A 16,514-nucleotide genomic window follows, 5' to 3' on the forward strand; every position below is an offset into this window, starting at 1 on the left:
AGGGCGACTGAGCTTCTCGGCCTTCGCGGCATCAAATCAGGGCACCAAAGTCATCCCTGATCAGGCCAAGGTCCTCGGAGATATCATGGCCACGAACAACAAGACCTCGAAGTCACTGGTACAGGAACTTACAAGCTCGGCACAGTGGAGTCTCTCAAAGACTCGTGCTCTCGAGAACGCCCCTTCCTACAAGAAGGCCGCAGGTTATAGAGCATATGTTGCACTCTTTTTCTCTTAGTTCGGATTTTGTCCCAACTGGGTTTTACTGGCAAGGTTTTTAATGAGGCAATACCTATATGCTACCCAAAGAACGACCGACAAGTATTCAAGGTTTCTTTTCAATCAACCTCGAATACTGGGGGCATCACCCTCGGAGGTCACATTTTTGGGAAAAATATTTCACGCCTAAATGGGCCTCGATAGGAAAACTTTGTAATGGGCCAAACGGTCAAACAATCCATGTCTATATAGAATAGTCGAGCCCTGGCAGCTAAACATGTACGCATGTATCGACTATTCGAAGAAACATTTAGGTTATATCAAAAATACTTTGTGTCTCGTACAAGCTCTACACTTACAATCCTACGGGAAACGGCTTAAAAACCAAACATAGAAGCACCCGAATACTCGAGGATTGCCATCGAAATTCGAATTAATAAGACCTCAAAGAGGCACCCGAAATTCGAATTAACAGACCTCAAAGAGGCACCCTTTCGAAACAAAGGCCAATACCAATACTCTCGGGGTTTTAATTTCTCGAACAAGTTCGGGAAGTTATCAGGGAACAAGTCCAAATGACATGCCCAAGGCTACGACCATACAAAAGACTACGATCATATAAAGGCTACAGCCAAATAATGTGGCTCGGAGACGTCCGACTTCCGCTATAAATTAAAAGGCCTTCAAACACTTCATAAAAAACGGTTAAATCAGGCTACCCTCGGCAAAAGCTAAATACAAAGGGCTTCGATAAATTCAGCCCTCGAAAATTCCAAGGGCTTTGATAACATCGACCCTTGGAAGCACCTTAAGAGGTGTTCGATTACGTTTACACAAACAAATCACCAATAAGGTTCCAATACACGAGACCTTCGAAAAACCTAGGGGTACAAAAAACACATGCCAATGCATAATTAAAATTTTCACTAAGTCTTTTAAGCCGAAATGAGAGAAAAATTATATAGCCATACTAAGAGGCCGAATCAGCCAACTTAAAGAGCTTGAGGGACAACTTAAAGAGCCTAAGGGCCAACTTAAAGAGCCTAATGGGCCAACTTAAAGAGCTTAAGGGCCGAGATATAAAAGCCTAAGGTCCATAGAGCCTAAGGGCCGAGATATAAGAGCCTAGGGGACAATCTAAATAGAGCCTAAGGGCCGATGTATAAGAGCCCGAGGGCCAACTTCGAAAAGCTTGAGAGCCAGAAACTTATAACTCGAATCTCCGACCCGAACTCAAGGATTCACAATATCCCGGGCTTACCTTGGAACAATTTAAAAACTTAGCTCGAAGATTATTATATCTATCAATAAAAATCTAAAGGTTTATGACACCCCGAGCCCTAAAGACCAATAGTCAGATTGGTCATTCAAACGAAGTCTTCCATAAATAAAGGCAATGTTAAATCCATCTCAAACCAAATACAAGACAAAAGTTCCCCTTGTATTTCCATAAGATGATTACAGGGAATATTTACACAAATGGGGGTCTACAAGAAAGCAAAATGGAGTAACCTAAAACTACTTCGGGGTCACATCCTTAGCAACCGCATCTTTAGGAGTTGCATCTTGGAGAGCCCCATCCTCGGCGTCCTCATCCCCGTCTCTTTCACCCTAGGAGGTACTGGCTGAATCATCCTCATCGGTAAGTACAGCGGCTGCCTCTTCTTCCAAAGCCTTCTCCGCTTCAATATCGGCCGAAAGGTTAAAGCCGCGGGCATGTATTTCCTTGAGGGTCATCCTCCGGGACTGTCGTCTAGCATGGTCGAGGTCATTTGCTAATCTGACCCCCACCGTAGAAGAAATCTCCCTTGACCGAGCATTAGCTGCCTCAGCATCGGCTTGATACAAAGCAATAATTGCCGCAGCATCGAATTTGGCCTTGGCCAGCTCAGCAGCAGATCTGATTTTAAGCTCCTCGATTTCAAGACCCCGATCTAGGCTCTCCTCCTTCGCATCTCGAAACTGGCATTCAAATGAAGCTAACTACTCTTTTAGAGTTTCCTTCTCAGAAGAGAGATCATCCATACCTCAACCCAAGGGCGTCAGCTTCTTTTATCTTAAGCTCCTCCCGAAGCTGCGCCTCCATATCGACTTTCTGACTGAACTGCAAAATTAACAATGTCATCCACTAAAACAAAATGAGTGCTTAACAAACTCTGTGGAACTATCTTACCTTCTCAACATATTCGGCTCGATCTTGGCACACCCGCATCAACTCATCTCGAAGAAGGTGAATCTCCAATTCTTTTTTAGCATATAAGGCTTTGACGGTGTCCCTCTCCTCCGAAGTTTTCTTAAGCTCGGCCTCGCACTGAGCAAGCTCGTCTCGGGACTTGGAGAATGCCCTCTTATAGAGCACTGCTGCCTTCATAAAGAGGGCAGAAAAGAACATTTAGAACATCTAAAATAACGGCACAAGCATAAAAATAGAAAACTTGTTCAAAAATGAAAAAAGCATCTGGGTCGGGGCCATCGTCAAGCCCTGCGAGGCATTTTTGAAAGATGTCGTTCCATTCATAGTTTACTTGCACTCCAAAAGATTTCATATTCAGAGCCTCCTGGATTTTCCTCTCGAAGAACTCGAGGCCAATGGGAGAATCGTCCACGTTGATCACCCGAGTGATCCTCTCGGGGCATTTTCTTTCATTTAGAGAGGCTCGGGGTTAGGACATTCAACCTCGCCCTCTTAATGATCCCCTAAATGAGGTGCCTTCTTTCTGGACAATGGTTCGGGGACTTTGTTCGAACTCCCTTCGGAGATCTCTTCAGCTCTAGAGTGGGCCTCATCGACTGCTACCGACTCGATAGGCTTTGAAGCATCGACATTCTTTCCTTTACGGTTTACCAACAAGCAATCATCATCTTCTTCTTCCTCCTGTTCCCGAAGACGTTGGTCCATTTACGGAGATAAGGCCATTGCATCAACCTTAGGCTTTCGAGCCAAGCTTTTCTTCGGCTTCGGAGGATTTTCAGATGCCTCTCTTCTCCTTTTTCTTTCTTTAGGAGGCTTCGGAACCTCCGCTTCATCAACTGGGGCCGGCCTCAACTCAACGGCATCTCCGAGACCTACTTGAAACCAAGGTAAGTATCCCATAATGAAAGTGCTGGAAAACTAACGAAGAACTCGCCATGGTTTTTCTCCTCCCATCAACCCTTGGCCAAATCTCGCCAGCAATGCTCCGAGTAAGGGGAGGGGGAAGCCAGCTTCTGAACCTAGCCCCCGAGGTCCAAGACCCCACTGGGAAACCAAGCAGCAGCTACATTAACATAAAGAGTTTAGGACAAAGGAAAATATAAAGTCAAGAAAAGAAAAGGAAGTAGGGTATACTCACGCTTCATGTTCCACTCCTCGGGGAACGACATCCAATTAGCAGGAATAAGATCGGAGGTCTTGATTCGGACAAACTAGCTCATCCACCTACGGTCTTTGTCCTCATCGATACTGATGAATAGATATTTTAAGGATCGGCATTGAAATTTTATCAAGCCCCCATGATAAAGTCGGGGACTGTACAGTCTGATCAGATGATCGAGGGTGAAGAACATACCCTCAATTTGGTTCGAAAAGAATCTGATTAAGTAAATAACTCGCCAGAAGGAGGGGTAGATCTGGCCGAGCGTCACTTAGTATCTATGGCAAAAATCGAGGATAACTGGGTCTATGAGACCTTGAGTTGGGATTGCATGGCCCAGCATAAACGGGTAAGTATATATGCTTAAGTACCCCGCCTTAAAAGTAGTAATATCCTCCTCAGATAAAGGAATCACTATTTTCTTATTGTCCAATTTGCAATCCTCCTCTACTTTCTTGAGCCCGGCCTCGGTCACCAGACAAACATATCGAGGCATGGGCTCACATCGGCCTGGTGTCGAGGTAGGTCTCTCAATTTTAAAATCGCCTGTTATTTCACATGGCAGGGGAATACACTCATCGATACTAGGAGGCACTACCGGTTTACCTTTGGTCGATCGAGAAGATGATGAAGCTTTTTCCTTTTTAGGGACAGATTTAGAAGTTTTAGCCATCTCTAAAGCGAAAGATCCGAGAAGATGGAAAATGCTGTTATAAAAGAGAAGGGAGAGTCCAAGGAAATTACAAAGGCTAAATGAAACTTTGGAAGCACTGAGGGAATAAAGTTTGTAAGGTTATGGGGTTTGTCTATTTATAAGGATCGTTTAAACGTGCTAAGGAAGCCAAAGGGCCGACCGTCAGCCGCCTACAATTAATGCTTTTGGGAATCGTACAAAAAGCAACCCTTCAGTTACTTCAACCGCTTATGTCATGATGTTGGCATCAGGACCTATGCATCGAGAATTAGTTTGTCAGAAATCATTAAGGGCCATCTACAAGTTGAGTCTGAGTGGACACTCACTCGATTATTAAGCCCGAGGGCTACCCGAGTTCGAGCAAATTCTCATTCGGGGTTTATCTATAAAGCCTAAGGGCTATCTTTATTTCTAGTTCGAGAAAACGCTCACTCGACTAATAAGCCCAAGGGCTACCCGAGTTCGAGAAAATTCTCATTTGGGGGGGACTATCTATGAAGCCTAAGGGCTATCTCTATTTCAGGTTCAAGCAAATTTTCACTCAATTACTAAGCCCAAGGTTTACCCGAGTTTGAGCAAATTCTCACTCGGGGACTACTATAAAGCCTAAGGGCTACCTCTATTTCGAAGTTCGAGCAAGCTCTCACCCGATTACTAAGCCCAAAGGCTGCCCGAGTTCGAGAAAATTCTCACTCAGGATCTATCAACGAAGCTTGAAAAGGCTAGCTTTATTTCAAAAATCGAGACCTTGCTCTCACTCTACTCGGACTCAAGAGTCCTGGTGACCTAAGCTCGCATCAAATCAATCCGAGCTTAGTCTGAGGAATAACGAAGAACTTTAAGAAGTATTATATTAATCAATTAAAAACCTAAGGGTTTATTAGGTTCTGGGTCCAGTATTCGGACTAATCCTTAGAGTTATACACTTGGATTTTTCACAAACAAAGGCAGAATGGAATTCAACACGTATCAAAGACAAAATTGAGAAATTCTTATATTAACAAAAGATGTTTACAAAACCCACGAGGGGCCCCGTACACAGAAACAAAGAAGCAAAAACAACAACCAAAGGCCTAATCTGCTTTCGAGGGTATATCCTCAAAAGCGACATCTTCGAGAACCTTTTTTCTAGGGGACTCCATTTCGATCTTTAGAACGGCGCCTTCAGGAACCTCCTCCGAAACAACAATAGATGAAGAAAAGACTATAGTTGTCATGACCCAAACCGATGGGCCACAACGGAACCGGATACCTTACTCAATCGAGTACCAACATAACGTATCTTTCATATTATTCTATCATAGGTAAATTAACCGGAGTAAAGCATGAGAGAATACAAATTCATAGATATGAAGTACGGGCCTATAAGGCCGGCATGATTCTTTATATACTTGAAACATAGGCTGATAAGGCCATACAAGTATCCGTAACATAACATATGTCTGCAAACCTCTAAGAATACATAATATCATAAAAGTTGGGATAGGGTTCTGCCATCCCAATCAATACATGTATTAATCATACTTACCAAAGAAGCAACCCCAGAGCAAATGGAGCGCACCAACACCTTCCGTTGAGCTGATAGCCTACTTGGAGGACTCTCTACATGTCTATCAGGACCTGCAAGCATGAAACGCAGCGTCCCCAGGCAAAAGGGACGTCAGTACAAATAATGTACTGAGTATGTAAGGAATGAAAATCAGTAACTAGAGACATCTAAGAAATATGGAGTAAAAGACTCAACTTATATATCTGAATAACTTTGTGAATCATTTAATATTATAGTTTCGTGCATATGCGTATAAATGTCATGTAATGCATAGGTTTGTACGTACATAACATCATCAAGCCTCTGAGGGCATTCCATCATATCATTTCAGCCACTGTGGGCAATATCATCAACGTATACCGGCTGATCAGGTGGTGGTGTGTATATAACGTCGTAACCTTTTTCCATATGCCATATACATATATACATAAATATATACGCGTATATAATGCCATCTGGTCATGGGTCAATGTACATGAATGCAATGCATGAGAAGTACATCAATAAAATCTCTTGGAGTGTCATAAGACCATTATGCCTTTGAATAATATCATGAAGTAAACTTTTTCAACTTACGTATTTTTCTGAGACCCATGAACAGACGATAGAATAATATGACACATGGAGAATCAAGAATATAAGCATCTCTAGCATTTCTATGAATAGAGTCATTTATGGAAGTTGTGCATTTGCATGTTTCGTTTTTATCGTATGGATCATGCCAAAAGAAAGAAGGGATAGCCTTAACATACTTGAGCCGATTCTCTTGACAATCCCTCTAATATGCGTCAATCACGACAAAACATGTAATGGCGGATCGAAGTAGGGGAAAATCCGTATAATTTTCTTGAGAAAGATTGCATTGTACTCCCTTAGAATCGCAATCCTCACGTTGCTAAGTTGTCTTGTATAAATTTTGTAGCAAATTATATTGCTAACACTTTGTATAATTTTACACTTCATACATGTTATCTTTGAAATTCTTTAGGACAAAAACAATTTCAAGACTTCGTAATAATACAAAATTGCTAGTACATAGCAACAAAAACGTCCAAAAGTCACTAAAGCAACAAACCAAAAAGAAATTTGCTGCCATCTTAGGTATTTGTGTTGATTCTTCAATCAATCCATATAAAGCACACAAACATTGAAGCTTCCATATTTGCTGAAGCATTGTTTGATATTGTAGAGATTCAAATATGAATTTATAGAGGTCTCTTTTAATCTTTAGGTGTGGGCCCCACTTAAGATGACTTGGCTACCAAAATTCATCTAACTTAGCCAACTTGATTTGTGAATAATGAGTCATTTGAGTGCTTATATCTTGCTGCCACGTTGGAATTCAAGGGCTTATCCAAAAGACCCTAATTAATTATCCACCAAATTCTTAATTAACTTGGTAATCCCCCACTAATCCAATAATTAATCAATTACCCGTATAATTAAGAATTATCTCAAATTACTTCAAATACTACTCACTTTTAACACACTTTGTACACCTTACTATTATGGTCATGTGGTACTTTGTATGGCACTACTTCATAAATACCGAGTATTATAGCTCGGACCGTATTTTATTCCAAAGTGTCAAATTTCGATGAAATTCTTTTTCTTCGATTTGCTTACCCTTTCACCTTCACGAATTTACTCATCTCTTGTTGAAATAGCATAATGCTTAGAATCTCAAAATAATCTCTTTCCCGAACTTACGTCGATTAACTTACAACGAAACTTCAATGTACGAAAATGCAGGATGTAATATCTCATTTCTGAGCTTATATCAATTTACTTATGGAGTACTTTCACGTACGAAAACATGGGATGTGACATCATTCCCCCTTTGGAACATTCGTCCTCGGATGTTGACTGATGCACTTATCGTTTTCATAACTTATGTCTTCCGAATACTTTAGTACTCTCCTTGCCACCCAGAAAACTGTTCTGTGAATAAATCCAAAGGCCAGGGCATTCCCCCCTTTAGGACTATTCCTCACACCATGACTTGTGGTCGGAATCCTTCCAATTTCGTAACTATTGCTACCTTCTATCATACAATATGTACGCCTTTGTCCTTGTATGTGGGCATATGCGACTCTTCTTTCCTCCAGCTTTTAGCCAATCTCTAGGTCTCACTTTGTGAACATATACATAACTATAACTAGGTTCCCCTCTGGGAATCTATAGGTATATTGAAGTTCTTCACTTGGTACTTTGTTGAACTTGCGAATATTGCTATACTTTATTTCATAGATGTGTTATCCCTCCGTATGACTTTACTGCATCAAGGTAGGTCATATTATACCATAACTCTTACTTTAATTTATCGTTACTAAGGTCTGCTACCAAACTCCAGGTTAGTTTCGTTATTTATCCTATTTATATAAATCTAAGCCCTTTAATGTTTCTTTATTATTGTTCATCTTAAGAATGATGGCCTAATCACATCTCATACTTTGTAACTTTTATTCATCCATTATTGATTCACCTCAATATTGATCTACAATTTACCACTGATAACTTGAAACCTCTTACGTAATTACTAGGGCTCACGTCTTATCGGGGAACATCTGAAATGATTAGACTGATCCACCTGGGGCGATACCATGCTTTCATAACCGTATTTCATAGCATCCATATATGATTCACCTTATGCGGGCATTTTAATCCTGTACAATTCATGAAATCCCTTTCTTCTCTTTTTTTTCTTTTCCTCAAATCATAACTCAATCGAAGGCCCAAATGTCATCCTTTATCTATCACAATTACATCCTCATTCTACTACCAGGGAAACATTCTTTTTTTCTAGATATTATTAGTCTTAGACTCCTTTGGGTTCGTTCAGGCTATACTGAACTTTTTGTAATTTAGGGAAACCATTAGCTCTTTTATTTTTCATGGGCTTAATTCCGAGGACTTATGTATTTCTCGTCACCTTCTTACTCGCCCTTTCTTGTCATTACTCCTATCTTCCTAAAGCCTTGTCGCTTTACCATACTTTGGTTTGCGTCCTACATATATCTATTCATACTACTCATAATCTTCCTTCAACTTGCTTGCATCATAGATTTCCTTATGTCATTCGGGAACATCAAGAGAGACATTACATTGTTTTTAACTCTTCATTACTCCCTTAATTAGCCCTTTTGGTACTTACAAACCATAGGTTGGGAAGTATTCCACTGACGACGCTGCTATTATTCATGGATACCGAATCCCCGCACTTCTAGCCTTTTATCCACAGTATGGACTATTCACGACCTTCTACATTTTGAGTATCTTGTATGTTGTTCCCTTTTTCCTTTCTTACCTTAAAATCTTGTATCGTATCTTCTATCTCTTTCATGACCTCCCTTCCACATAGGTATAATTCACGTTCACAACTTGAAGCTCTATTATAATACTCGCACCTCTAGACATACACAATTCGGTGGGAGCTTCATACTGACTTCTTATGAAGCTAATACTTCTTCTAATTGCCTTTATCATAGAGCCGTTATAGAATACGGTTGTTGTAATATCTCCCTTGTACCTTTGATAGTAAGAGTACTTCTGCAATATTCTCAGTCACGATTTCTATAATTTCTGGGTCCAATAACCGAATTCATGATGTACTTTGTTGATATATCTCTTTAGTTTCTTCCTTCTTCTTATCAACATTTATGTCGGCTTAAGTTATCTCCCGCTTAGGGGTTCATGGTATTAGTTATTCTGTTTAGCTATTTATGGGCGCTGAGGAATATGCATGCTACAATCCTTTAACAATTTAATCCTTCATTTATGACCTGGGCTCAATTCTTTCTTTTAATATATACCAGAATCTTCTACGGCTGTATATGTTGCATGCATAAACTCCAAACCTTTAAGTGCGTTCATAACATAACCAACTCTGGATCATTGATCGAATAATTTCTTCCGTTCCATCTTAGCTTTCTTTCAAGGTAAGCTATTACTTTTCCTAGTCTTTCTGCCCCCATGGTTCGTCCATACGTAGCTTATCTTTGTGCCCACACATGCTAGAGTTTTCGTGCAACTCATATTATCTCAAATATTACTTTTAATTTTACTTCACGTTCATTAGCCACAGTAGGTTCCACTTTCCTTTGGAGTGCTTCCAATGTTGTTGTAAGACTGTTGTTACACGTCCAATTCCTCTTTAGGTCGTTGTGCTTTGGTAGAAGCCTTCTTCCTTATTTCCTCAACTAGTCCTTCATTGTGGTAATTAGGGAGGGATCCTCTGACTCTTGTAAGGCTGCGAGCTTATCACATCATATGATTGACGGAATTTTTGTTGTTCTTCCTCGCTTATAATTACCCGTAGTTACTTATCTCCACGCCCTTACGCTTGTAGGGTTACTCCTGAACTAATGTTTTGACTGTCTTCATGGTGGAACTTTCTTTTATTTCCATAACACTCATACATTACCTTTTTAACTTCCCCAACTCCTATATAGATATTTTTCAAAGATCATTATGTCATAACTGTGAGGCTGAATTCCCCATATTGGGGTTCCCTATGTTTATCTTGCACGATCTGTTGATTTGTCTGTATTCTCTTGTCTGGACATAGCCAGGCGTTTCTTGAATCAACTACTAATTACTTGTTGGCCCATTCACGTATCAATATTCCGTGTACTCTTTTTTTTTGGTCATTTCCTTTGTCTTAAGTTAATCAATAATATCTCAGGCAGGAACCCTTACTTCCTCTCCTTGACGTCGTGTTTGCATAATGCCCTGGTATCGTAGCATATCTGTAGGCTTTGAATAAGTGCAATCTCATCCCTTTTTTGTTTTATCGCATTCTTCCTTTACCATTCCATAATTACTAGAACCACTTAATTCTGACGTAATTTCACGCCATTCAATATTCCCCCTTTAGGGGAGTACTATGAGTTGGAGCTACGACAATCTGCCTATAGATGTTCTACCTCTTTATTTTTGGCGTCCTTTCACATCATCGATGACCCTTACTCTCCTTGTGGTAATCCTTCTGTACCAAAGATAGCAACTTTCCTTAATCGTGAGGGTGACACTTAGTATAACTGGAACATACAGTCCCTTAAGCTTAACTTTGCTCACATTGCTTGCTTTAGGGAAGGGTCTTCCTGAATGATCATTCTTTAAATTTCTCATGAATCTTCTTCTGTTCTCCATTCTATTATCGCCGAAACAAAATCTGAAATTCTCCTGGTGCCGACTATTATCCAATCACTCAATCCCTAATTCATGTTTAGTTTATCTTGTTCACTGACCCATACTAATTTTTATTATCCTAGGGTCTAATTTTTCTTTCCGGTAGTTGCGTTAGAGTCACGAACTTATTTCTCGAAATGAGGATGTGACTTTATGGCCTATACTTTTTTGTTGTTTCAAGGCATGTCATCTCTCATCTTTTCCTTCACTTGACTATAGACTCTGTAATACTATCATTTTTTTGTTCTATCGTTGTCATCCACGTATCACATTTTACTCATAATGCTTCATTGACTCTCTTCTTATTTCCCGCTAACTTCTATGTCTATCACTTTATTCTGAAAACTCGAACAAACATTCTTCTGCCTCTAGCTCCCCTTGCTCCATCCACTAGCTCTTCGGGTTGCTAACGTTCTTTGTTTACTAGGAACGAGAGCCATGCTAAGGTAATATTTATCCCTTCTAGGCTTTTAGTGTCTATCCTTGTAGTACTCATATCTAGCCATACTATTTTGGAGTGCACCATCTGGGTATCTCACGAGGAGATCTATTAGCATATTTGCAATATCCTTTCGATATGTCAATTAACACAAACATTTTATCCTCTATTTTTGGGTCACTCTAACCCCAGTCGGATCCTGATATTCGTCCTTCTCTTATACTGCTTCCGTTGGCTTCCATATGGAATAAATAAGATGGGTGTGGCCAATTGTACATACCTCTGCTACCGTTGAAGGTAACTCAAAATGCTTATATCTCTCGTCTTGAATGGTAAATAATGATAGTCTTCATTAACTGGGCGCCTCGTACCCTTCTTCACCTTGCTTCTTTTATTTGTTGATACTTGTATCTATCTTCTGAATCTCTCATTGCCTTTCACCATAGGGGTGGATAGATATTCTTGCCTTATGGATCCTTATAAAGAGGCTTACATGGCACTGTAGCCTCTTGCTTATAAGTGTGGTGCATGACACACTCATAAACAAGACTCTACTAGACACGACTTGTACACACAAGATCTAATGAAGACCTTACATTTTCTCATCATAAACATCATGAAAAATCGAGTTCCTCTGACTCAACTCTTCCACAACCGCATTCAATCCCTTACCAACCGCCTTTCTGGATGTAGGCATCGTCGTATTATGAATAAGATAGAATTTAGGAAATTGAGTTCTTACAACTGAGCTCTACCACACGATCTAGAGTAAGAAGAAAGAGTGACAGTCCTAAAGGCACTGTAGCCTCTTGCTTATAAGTGTGGTGCATGACACACCCATAAACAAGACTCTACTAGACACGACTTGTAGACTCCCTAGGATAGAACTACTCTGAGATCACTTTTTCATGACCCAAACTAATGGGCCGCGATGGGCACCCGATACCTTACTCAACCTAGTACCAACATAATGTATCTTTCATATCATTCTATCATAGGTAAATGAACCGAAGTAAAGCATGAGGGAATACAAAATCATACATATAAAGTACGGGCCTATAAGGCCGGCATGATTCTTTATATATTCGAAACATAGGCCGACAAGGCCATACAAGTGTAGACATGTGATTTTTGACCCTCCCCGAGATTTTACCTATTTTAGCATGTAAATATTTAATTTAGGCCTAATATCGCTATTTCAACTAATTTTGACTCTTTTACTTTATTTTATCACAAGAAAATGAAAATTACAAAAAATAGTTTCATTAATGTTTTGTAGTCATTTTTAATCTTGAAAAATGCCAAAAATAGTTTTTCTTTAACGATCAGTCTTATTTTAATAGTTATTTTTACTTAAGTAGGATTAATTAGTAAATGATGTAGTATTTTTAGTCTTGTTCACGGAGAAAGAATAAAATTTGGGCTCAAACAACCCATTTTAAGCCTAATTTCCGGACCTAGCCCATAATTCCCAAGCCCATAATTCCTAGGCCCATACCCCCTAACTTAAAAACCCTATAAAACAGACAAGACCTAATTTCCTAGACCCTAAGAGCTTCAGCCGTTGGCACCTAGAAGAATCGAATCAAATCTATCTTCTTCTAAAAACAAAAAAAACCTAGAGCAACTAAAAGAGGGGAACGCCGATCAGCCGCAGAACAAAAATAGACCCTAACCCCTTTTTTGCTTATAGCCTTATATACACATACTAACAATATTCTATGGTTTTGTCTGTTGAAATCCATAACTAAGATTGTAGATATGTAAATTCCTTGATAAAAACAAAAGTTCAGTCCATTTGGAATTTTGTCCCTTGTTGGGTCTTTCTGGCTTCTTCGAGCAGAACCATTTGAAGAAACCAAAGCAACATTTACAACAGGCGTTTGGTGATTCGGGACTTTAAGAGCAGCGATCCTTATGTCATTCTCAACCTGGGTAATCAAATTCGGATGGTATTTTAATTTTCCGGTGAGGTTGTCCGTCGAGGTCTTCGTACGTGGTCCGCGAGATCCAAACGATTTGTTGCCGTACATTTGAGGCTCATTTGTCAATATATCGGAAAGCTTATTCAAAGGTTCTTCATTTATCCTCTTGTCTAATTTTACTTGAGTATAACTATTCCATTTTGTGTCCGAATGATGTTTATATTGTTTTGAAATTCATGAATTTGGTTCTACTGCCTTAGGTCGTAGCATCTCTCTTGGTTATTTTAATTAGTTTATATTTTGGTGATGTATATGGCCTCTATTCTTGAATAAATGCATTAATTTGTTAGAGGAATTAAGTTGGCAAAATCAGTAGTTCGTGTTAGAACCTTTAATGAGCTTCTGGAATTTATTTTTGAATAATAAGGATTGGTTCTGCCCTTTAATTTAGAGTTGTCATAAGTTCTTCATAGAGAGACTCTATGATTCAATCATTGGTCACAATAGGTAAGCTACTGCGTAATTGATAATAGGTTAAATCTAGGTAATTTGGCGATTGTTTATGCTCCCACTTGATTATATTCCAATATCATAATATGGTTAATTGATGAAAAATAAGCTCTAATTGTGAATTGTATATATTGCAGGATGAGGAGCCTAATTGATGCCTTAAACAGTTGTGATTGGAACCATTTTGGAGCAAGAAAGACCCCTTAGAGCTGAGTACGCTTGAAGACAAGGAACAAAAGTGATAAAACACAGAACTGGACATGCGCGCCCAAGTGCTCGACCGTGCTACTTTTAGCGCGTCCATGACAGAATCTCAACCAATTAGCGCGGCCAGGTGCGCGGTCGCGCTAGTCCAAAATCCGGGAAGAGTTATTTAGGAGCAGAATTAGAAATCTGGAGGAAAACTCACTTAACCTATGTAAAGTCAATCTCGCCCAAGGAAGAGAGGAGAGTTTTTTCATAGTCTAGTTCAAGAAATAGAGAGACAAGAGGCAAGGAGGAGATTTGACCATCAAGTTCTTCTTTTCTTCTCTTGGTTTTTGCTATTTGGGATGAAACTGAATCTATTTGTGATGAACACTAGCATGAGTAGCTAAAACCCATTGTTCTAGGGTCATAGGTGAAACATGAATGTTGTTGTTTGAAGTTTAATTTGACAAAGTTGGTTTATCATATTGGGTTGTTTATTTAATTCTGCTTTTAATTATTTTGCTGAGTAGCTAACAGTGAAATACTATCTACGAATCTTTAGTTGAACTCGAAAGTGGGAACTTTAGATTGCATATAGAATTAAAAAGAGCAAGTTCTTGAACCCGGGCCTCGGGGAACGGTTTAGCAATTGGGATAGACATATACCCAATTGCCTTGTTGGTTGAAATTCAGGAATTGTAAATGCATTCTTGTTAATCTTAATTCCATAGACATATAGGCATTGAGTTTACTTGAATAGGCGAGTAAGAACTCGACAGATTCTTATGAGTAACATTAACCCTGTCAATCAACAACCCAGGTAAATCGATTAGTCATTTTAAACTAAGAACATAACACGATTGTTAACTAGCCTGTGATCCTGGAATATCCTCTCCTACTATTTGTTACTCGAAATTGTTATTTGTTTGGTTAATCGCTCTAGTTAGATTATTGCTTGGTAGTTTAGGTAGTAAAACAATTACATCTCTATTTTGTGAAAAAACCTCTTGGATAGACAAATTAATTGAGTTTGAATTAGTCAACAGTTAATCATAAGTCTTCGTGGGAACGATACTCTACTCACTACTCTATTACTTGACAATCACGTACACTTGCGTGAGTGTTTTTGGTCACAACAAGTTTTTGGCGCCGTTGTCGGGGACTTAGAAATTAGCTACTTGATTGAGTTGAGCTTTTATTATTTATTTATTCAAGTTTTAATTTTCAGTTCACTTTGTTTGTGTCAATACAGGTTTTCTTTTCTTGAATGCGAAGAAGTAGAAGCGCAAACAATCTCCTTCCTCTTGATCCCGAAATTGAACGAACACTTCACAGATTGAAGAGGGAGTGGACGCTAGAACTATAATTGAAAGAGAGGTGGACATCGTAGTTCAACCACAACCAATTGAGATGGCAGGTTATGAGGAACGTGCGGTGATCAAAGCCGCAAGGCCCAGTCTGGCTAATATGACTCAGGCTATTGTGAAGCCTGATATCACTGGGCACTTTGAGCTAAAACAATACATGGTGAAGCTGATCCAATCCACAGGGCTATTTCTAGGCTTACCTCATGAAGACCCGCAGAGGCACATTCAGAATTTCTTGGAAATACGAACACTTACAATTATCTGAACGTTTTCAAGGACTATGTCAGGCTGACACTTTTCCCCTTTTTACTGATCGGGGAAGCTAAGGAGTGGTTGAATAAGGAGCCAGCGAATTCAATCCGCACTTGGGATGATCTGGCAAGGAAATTCTTAATCAAGTTTTTCCCCACTAAGAAAACAAAGATATTGAGGAGTCAATTCTTGGGTTTGAACAACGAGATGGCGAGACACTTCGTCAAGCATCGAAATGGTACAAGAAGATGCTCAGAGACTGTCCTCATCATTGCCAGACGGACGAGGTATTGTGTTACACCCCATATTTTCGTACATGAAAATATGCCATAAATAAATTAATGAGAACCCGAAAGTGAGATCTCATGTCCTGCAATATTACATTACGGTGATGTCACGTTTCGCAATATTAAGTTACAACGATATTGCACCCTGAAGTATTGTACGTTAAAGATTTCATTTTCAGTTAACCGACGTAGAATCGGGAATAAGATCGTCTTGAAGTTAACGTACTTACGCTATTTATAACAAGCGATAAATAAGTGTTATGAAGAATAAGAGGGTACACGGATTAAAGAAAATGAGTTTCGTTGAAAGTGGTCAATTTAGAATAAAATACGGGTCGAGCGATAATACCCGATAATTATAAACTAGTACCATGTAAGGTACCATATGATCACGGTAGTATAATATATAAAGTATATATGAATTATTTTAAAAATAAATAGAATTTTAAGTAATTTGTAGTAATTTTTAAATTATGCGGGTAATCGATTAATTACCGGGTAGCGGGATATTATCTGGTTAACTAATAAGTGGATAAAACT

At 39.3% G+C, this 16,514-nt stretch overlaps 1 long non-coding RNA gene across 1 annotated transcript; it reads left to right on the forward strand.

Moving 5' to 3' along the window:
- Window positions 1-12,997: 12,997 nt before the first annotated feature.
- Window positions 12,998-14,570, forward strand: LOC142176417 (uncharacterized). The gene is made up of 2 exons (XR_012705004.1): window positions 12,998-13,518; window positions 14,017-14,570. It is a non-coding gene; the product is annotated as an uncharacterized LOC142176417 (long non-coding RNA).
- Window positions 14,571-16,514: the final 1,944 nt, after the last annotated feature.

The sequence above is a fragment of the Nicotiana tabacum genome, chromosome 22, assembly GCF_000715075.1.
Source record: "Nicotiana tabacum cultivar K326 chromosome 22, ASM71507v2, whole genome shotgun sequence".
In the NCBI taxonomy this organism is placed as follows: Eukaryota; Viridiplantae; Streptophyta; class Magnoliopsida; order Solanales; family Solanaceae; genus Nicotiana; species Nicotiana tabacum.